Source organism: Oncorhynchus kisutch, unplaced genomic scaffold, assembly GCF_002021735.2.
Source record: "Oncorhynchus kisutch isolate 150728-3 unplaced genomic scaffold, Okis_V2 scaffold2879, whole genome shotgun sequence".
Lineage (NCBI taxonomy): Eukaryota > Metazoa > Chordata > Actinopteri > Salmoniformes > Salmonidae > Oncorhynchus > Oncorhynchus kisutch.
Window position 1 is genome coordinate 663,587 of NW_022264824.1, and position 8,196 is coordinate 671,782.

At 45.7% G+C, this 8,196-nt stretch overlaps 1 pseudogene; it reads left to right on the forward strand.

The window, feature by feature from the left end:
• Positions 1-1,603: 1,603 nt before the first annotated feature.
• On the forward strand, positions 1,604-6,188 carry LOC116370993 (tetraspanin-8 pseudogene; annotated as a pseudogene).
• The last annotated feature ends 2,008 nt before the right edge of the window (positions 6,189-8,196 follow it).

Genomic DNA, 8,196 nt, shown 5'->3' on the forward strand with positions numbered 1-8,196 from the left:
GCTGGTGAGGGCCACAGCACGGGGAGAGAAACTGTTCAGGTGGAGGCTGGTGAGGGCCACAGCATGGGGAGAGAAACTGTTCAGGTAGAGGCTGGTGAGGGCCACAGCACGGGGAGAGAAACTGTTCAGGTGGAGGCTGGTGAGGGCCACAGCATGGGGAGAGAAACTGTTCAGGTGGAGGCTGGTGAGGGCCACAGCACGGGGAGAGAAACTGTTCAGGTAGAGGCTGGTGAGGGCCACAGCACGGGGAGAGAAACTGTTCAGGTGGAGGCTGGTGAGGGCCACAGCATGGGGAGAGAAACTGTTCAGGTGGAGGCTGGTGAGGTCCACAGCATGGGGAGAGAAACTGTTCAGGTAGAGGCTGGTGAGGGCCACAGCACGGGGAGAGAAACTGTTCAGGTAGAGGCTGGTGAGGGCCACAGCACGGGGAGAGAAACTGTTCAGGTGGAGGCTGGTGAGGGCCACAGCACGGGGAGAGAAACTGTTCAGGTAGAGGCTGGTGAGGGCCACAGCACGGGGAGAGAAACTGTTCAGGTAGAGGCTGGTGAGGGCCACAGCACGGGGAGAGAAACTGTTCAGGTGGAGGCTGGTGAGGGCCACAGCATGGGGAGAGAAACTGTTCAGGTAGAGGCTGGTGAGGGCCACAGCACGGGGAGAGAAACTGTTCAGGTGGAGGCTGGTGAGGGCCACAGCATGGGGAGAGAAACTGTTCAGGTGGAGGCTGGTGAGGGCCACAGCACGGGGAGAGAAACTGTTCAGGTAGAGGCTGGTGAGGGCCACAGCACGGGGAGAGAAACTGTTCAGGTGGAGGCTGGTGAGGGCCACAGCATGGGGAGAGAAACTGTTCAGGTGGAGGCTGGTGAGGGCCACAGCACGGGGAGAGAAACTGTTCAGGTGGAGGCTGGTGAGGGCCACAGCACGGGGAGAGAAACTGTTCAGGTGGAGGCTGGTGAGGGCCACAGCACGGGGAGAGAAACTGTTCAGGTAGAGGCTGGTGAGGGCCACAGCACGGGGAGAGAAACTGTTCAGGTGGAGGCTGGTGAGGGCCACAGCATGGGGAGAGAAACTGTTCAGGTGGAGGCTGGTGACGGCCACAGCACGGGGAGAGAAACTGTTCAGGTGGAGGCTGGTGAGGGCCACAGCACGGGGAGAGAAACTGTTCAGGTAGAGGCTGGTGAGGGCCACAGCACGGGGAGAGAAACTGTTCAGGTGGAGGCTGGTGAGGTCCACAGCACGGGGAGAGAAACTGTTCAGGTGGAGGCTGGTTTGTCATGATTATTAACCTGATCCGTTTGCAAGAGGAAAGTCTTCAGGGCTCAAAAAATATTTGCATGTCATACAGGATACCGTTGAAGTCATGTATTTAATCCAACAGCCTCAAGCAGAGCTCACTGCTCAGGCTTTGTTGAAGTAGTCTAGCAGAGGGCTGAACCAGCGGCAGTTTTTAGATAATGGTTTTTTTAAGTAGAAAACGATTGGTTTCTGGAATGAGGAGTCACTAGCCACACCTACAGCTTCGGGTTGTTATTTTTTTAATATTTTTTTTTTTACATAGGTGACAGATCTGGTACACTCACTCTCACACACTGTACATCTTCAAGTTGCTCTGTCACGTCACGTCTTGCCTGGCTGTTGGAAGCTTAGAAGAAGATGGCTGTGAACAAATGTATCAAGTACTGCCTATTTGTTTTCAACCTGCTGTTCTGGATAAGTGGATGCATCATCCTCGGAGTCTCCATCTACCTCAAAGTGAACCCTGTGTATGGGGGGTTGTTACCGGGGCTGAACCTGCTGATAGCCGTCGGTACCATCATCACGGTGCTCGGCTTCCTGGGCTGCTTTGGTGCCATCAGGGAAAGCCGCGTCATGCTCATGCTGTTCTTCGTCGGGCTGCTCCTCATCTTCATCCTCCTGGTGATCGCTGGAATCCTGGGAGCTGTCGGAGTGAATAAGATTGAGGAATGGTTGACGGGGAAGCTGCTACCGCTGAGGAACCAGTCGTCTTTGTTCCAGACGTTCATGCAGAAACTGGAAGAGCAGGCAAAGTGTTGTGGACTGATCCATGGACCTTCAGACTGGGGCTCAACAGCCCCCGCCTCTTGTGACTGCCGTGACACCACTCAGGAGTGTAAACTCGCAGACGGACGACGCAAAGTGTACTTGAGACCTTGTACCAAGTTGGTGATGTCAGTCATCGCGAAGGGTACAGTCATCGCCCTGGGGATTGCATTTGGCATCGCAGTCTTGATGATCTTTGGAATGGCCTTCGCCATGACCCTGTATTGCCAGATTGGGGAGACATATGCCACGTTAAGCTAGGTACAGCTGCACTATACTATACCACCTTAACCTAGGTACATCTATACTATACCACCTTAACCTAGGTACATCTATACTATACCACCTTAACCTAGGTACATCTACACTATACTATACCACCTTAACCTAGGTACATCTGCACCATACCACCTTAACCTAGGTACATCTACACTATACCACCTTAACCTAGGTACATCTATACTATACCACCTTAACCTAGGTAGATCTACACTACACCACCTTAACCTAGGTACATCTACACTATACTATACCACCTTAACCTAGGTAGATCTATACTATACTATACCACCTTAACCTAGGTACATCTATACTATACCACCTTAACCTAGGTACATCTACACCATACCACCTTAACCTAGGTACATCTACACTATACCACCTTAACCTAGGTACATCTACACTATACCACCTTAACCTAGGTACATCTACACTATACCACCTTAACCTAGGTACATCTACACTATACTATACCACCTTAACCTAGGTACATCTACACTATACCACCTTAACCTAGGTACATCTACACTATACTATACCACCTTAACCTAGGTACATCTACACTATACCACCTTAACCTAGGTACATCTACACCATACCACCTTAACCTAGGTACATCTACACCATACCACCTTAACCTAGGTACATCTACACTATACCACCTTAACCTAGGTACATCTACACTATACTACCTTAACCTAGGTACATCTACACTATACCACCTTAACCTAGGTACATCTACACTATACCAAATCACATTAACCTAGGTAGATCTACACTATACCAAATCACCTTAACCTAGGTTCATCTACACTTTACCAAATCACCTTAACCTAGGTACATCTACACTATACTATACCACCTTAACCTAGGTAGATCTACACTATACTATACCACCTTAACCTAGGTACATCTACACTATACCATATCACCTTAACCTAGGTACATCTACACTATACTATACCACCTTAACCTAGGTACATCTACACTATACCACCTTAACCTAGGTAGATCTACACTATACTATACCACCTTAACCTAGGTACATCTACACCATACCACCTTAACCTAGGTACATCTACACTATACAACCTTAACCTAGGTACATCTACACTATACTATACCACCTTAACCTAGGTACATCTATACTATACCACCTTAACCTAGGTACATCTATACTATACTATACTATACTATACTATACTATACCACCTTAACCTAGGTAGATCTACACTATACTATACCACCTTAACCTAGGTACATCTACACTATACCACCTTAACCTAGGTACATCTACTCTATACTATACCACCTTAACCTAGGTACATCTACACTATACCACCTTAACATAGGTACATCTACACTATACCACCTTAACCTAGGTAGATCTACACTATACCACCTTAACCTAGGTAGATCTACACTATACTATACCACCTTAACCTAGGTACATCTACACCATACCACCTTAACCTAGGTACATCTACACTATACCACCTTAACCTAGGTACATCTACACTATACCACCTTAACCTAGGTAGATCTACACTATACCACCTTAACCTAGGTAGATCTACACTATACTATACCACCTTAACCTAGGTACATCTACACCATACCACCTTAACCTAGGTAGATCTACACTATACCACCTTAACCTAGGTACATCTACACTATACCACCTTAACCTAGGTACATCTACACTATACTATACCACCTTAACCTAGGTACATCTACACCATACCACCTTAACCTAGGTAGATCTACACTATACCACCTTAACCTAGGTACATCTACACCATACCACCTTAACCTAGGTAGATCTACACTACACCATATCACCTTAACCTAGGTAGATCTACACTATACCACCTTAACCTAGGTAGATCTACACTATACCACCTTAACCTAGGTACATCTACACTATACCACCTTAACCTATGTACATCTACACTATACCACCTTAACCTAGGTACATCTACACTATACCACCTTAACCTAGGTACATCTACACCATACCACCTTAACCTAGGTACATCTACACTATACTATATCACCTTAACCTAGGTACATATTCACTATACCATATCACCTTAACCTAGGTACATCTACACTATACTATACCACCTTAACCTAGGTACATCTACACTATACCATATCACCTTAACCTAGGTAGATCTACACTATACCACCTTAACCTAGGTACATCTACACTATACTATATCACCTTAACCTAGGTACATCTACACTATATCACCTTAACCTAGGTACATCTACACTATACTATACCACCTTAACCTAGGTACATCTACACTATACCACCTTAACCTAGGTACATCTACACTATACTATACCACCTTTTTATTTATTTATTTATTTATTTTACCTTTATTTAACCAGGTAGGCAAGTTGAGAACAAGTTCTCATTTACAATTGCGACCTGGCCAAGATAAAGCAAAGCAGTTCGACAGATAAAACGACACAGAGTTACACATGGAGTAAAAACAAACATACAGTCAATAATGCAGTATAAACAAGTCTATATACAATGTGAGCAAATGAGGTGAGAAGGGAGGTAAAGGCAAAAAAGGCCATGATGGCAAAGTAAATACAATATAGCAAGTAAAATACTGGAATGGTAGTTTAGCAATGGAAGAATGAGCAAAGTAGAAATAAAAAATAATGGGGTGCAAAGGAGCAAAATAAATAAATAAATTAAAATTAAATACAGTTGGGAAAGAGGTAGTTGTTTGGGCTAAATTATAGGTGGGCTATGTACAGGTGCAGTAATCTGTGAGCTGCTCTTTAACCTAGGTCCTTAACCTAGGTACATCTACACTATACTATACCACCTTAACCTAGGTACATCTACACTATACTATACCACCTTAACCTAGGTACATCTACACTATACTATACCACCTTAACCTAGGTACATCTACACTATACCACCTTAACCTAGGTACATCTACACTATACCACCTTAACCTAGGTACATCTACACCATATCACCTTAACCTAGGTACATCTACACTATACTAAACCACCTTAACCTAGGTACATCTACACTATACTATACCACCTTAACCTAGGTACATCTATACTATACCACCTTAACCTAGGTACATCTACACTATATCACCTTAACCTAGGTACATCTACACTATATCACCTTAACCTAGGTACATCTACACTATACCACCTTAACCTAGGTGCATCTGCACTATACTAAACTGAATTGAGGTGGAATTGACTCCAACCCTGCTGAACGTTGCTCTGTATTGTAAAGCATCCCATTAGGTTTTTCTATATCATATACCTTCGCCAAACGACAATCTGATTTGTTTTTCTATATCATATACCTGCGCCAAACGACAATCTGATTTGTTTTTCTGATTTATGATAAATGGTGGCAGTTTCTTGACCTGAAGTTGATTCATCCACATCTCGTTGAAGATGCGTGTAGGTTTATTTTTAAAGTGAATTAGTCTTCTACTGCTCAAGACTTGTCTCTGAAGTAGGTGCCTGTGGTGGTCATAGACCCAGTGGTGTAAAGTACTGAAGTAAAATACATAAAAGTACTACTTAAGTAGTTTTTTTAGGGGGGGGGGGGTATCTGTACTTTACTATTTCTATTTTCTGACTACTTTTACTTTTACTTCACCACATTCCTAAATAAAATAATGTTATTTTGACTCCATACATTTTCTCTGACACCCAAAATCACTGGTTACATTTTGACAGGGATATGGTCCAATTGATGTGCTTATCAAGAGAACATCCCTGGTCCATCCCTACTGCCTCTGATCTGGAGGACTCACTAAACAGAGAACATCCCTGGTCATCCCCACTGCCTCTGATCTGGAGGACTCACTAAACAGAGAACATCCCTGGTCATCCCTACTGCCTCTGATCTGGAGGACTCACTAAACAGAGAACATCCCTGGTCATCCCCACTGCCTCTGATCTGGAGGACTCACTAAACAGAGAACATCCCTGGTCATCCCTACTGCCTCTGATCTGGAGGACTCACTAAACAGAGAACATCCCTGGTCATCCCCACTGCCTCTGATCTGGAGGACTCACTAAACAGAGAACATCCCTGGTCATCCCCACTGCCTCTGATCTGGAACACTCACTAAACAGAGAACATCCCTGGTCCATCTCTACTGCCTCTGATCTGGAACACTCACTAAACAGAGAACATCCCTGGTCATCCCCACTGCCTCTGATCTGGAACACTCACTAAACAGAGAACATCCCCGGTCATCCCTACTGCCTCTGATCTGGAGGACTCACTAAACAGAGAACATCCCTGGTCATCCCTACTGCCTCTGATCTGGAGGACTCACTAAACAGAGAACATCCCTGGTCATCCCTACTGCCTCTGATCTGGAGGACTCACTAAACAGAGAACATCCCTGGTCATCCCTACTGCCTCTGATCTGGAGGACTCACTAAACAGAGAACATCCCTGGTCCATCCCTACTGCCTCTGATCTGGAACACTCACTAAACAGAGAACATCCCTGGTCATCTCTACTGCCTCTGATCTGGAGGACTCACTAAACAGAGAACATCCCTGGTCCATCTCTACTGCCTCTGATCTGGAACACTCACTAAACAGAGAACATCCCTGGTCATCTCTACTGCCTCTGATCTGGAACACTCACTAAACAGAGAACATCCCTGGTCCATCCCTACTGCCTCTGATCTGGAGGACTCACTAAACAGAGAACATCCCTGGTCCATCCCTACTGCCTCTGATCTGGAACACTCACTAAACAGAGAACATCCCTGGTCCATCTCTACTGCCTCTGATCTGGAACACTCACTAAACAGAGAACATCCCTGGTCCATCTCTACTGCCTCTGATCTGGAACACTCACCAAACAGAGAACATCCCTGGTCCATCTCTACTGCCTCTGATCTGGAACACTCACTAAACAGAGAACATCCCTGGTCCATCTCTACTGCCTCTGATCTGGAGGACTCACTAAACAGAGAACATCCCTGGTCATCTCTACTGCCTCTGATCTGGAACACTCACTAAACAGAGAACATCCCTGGTCATCTCTACTGCCTCTGATCTGGAACACTCACTAAACAGAGAACATCCCTGGTCATCCCTACTGCCTCTGATCTGGAGGACTCACTAAACAGAGAACATCCCTGGTCCATCTCTACTGCCTCTGATCTGGAGGACTCACTAAACAGAGAACATCCCTGGTCCATCTCTACTGCCTCTGATCTGGAGGACTCACTAAACAGAGAACATCCCTGGTCCATCTCTACTGCCTCTGATCTGGAACACTCACTAAACAGAGAACATCCCTGGTCCATCTCTACTGCCTCTGATCTGGAACACTCACTAAACAGAGAACATCCCTGGTCATCCCCACTGCCTCTGATCTGGAACACTCACTAAACAGAGAACATCCCTGGTCATCCCCACTGCCTCTGATCTGGAACACTCACTAAACAGAGAACATCCCTGGTCCATCCCTACTGCCTCTGATCTGGAACACTCACTAAACAGAGAACATCCCTGGTCCATCTCTACTGCCTCTGATCTGGAACACTCACTAAACAGAGAACATCCCTGGTCCATCTCTACTGCCTCTGATCTGGAACACTCACTAAACAGAGAACATCCCTGGTCCATCTCTACTGCCTCTGATCTGGAACACTCACTAAACAGAGAACATCCCTGGTCCATCTCTACTGCCTCTGATCTGGAGGACTCACTAAACAGAGAACATCCCTGGTCCATCTCTACTGCCTCTGATCTGGAACACTCACTAAACAGAGAACATCCCTGGTCATCCCCACTGCCTCTGATCTGGAACACTCACTAAAC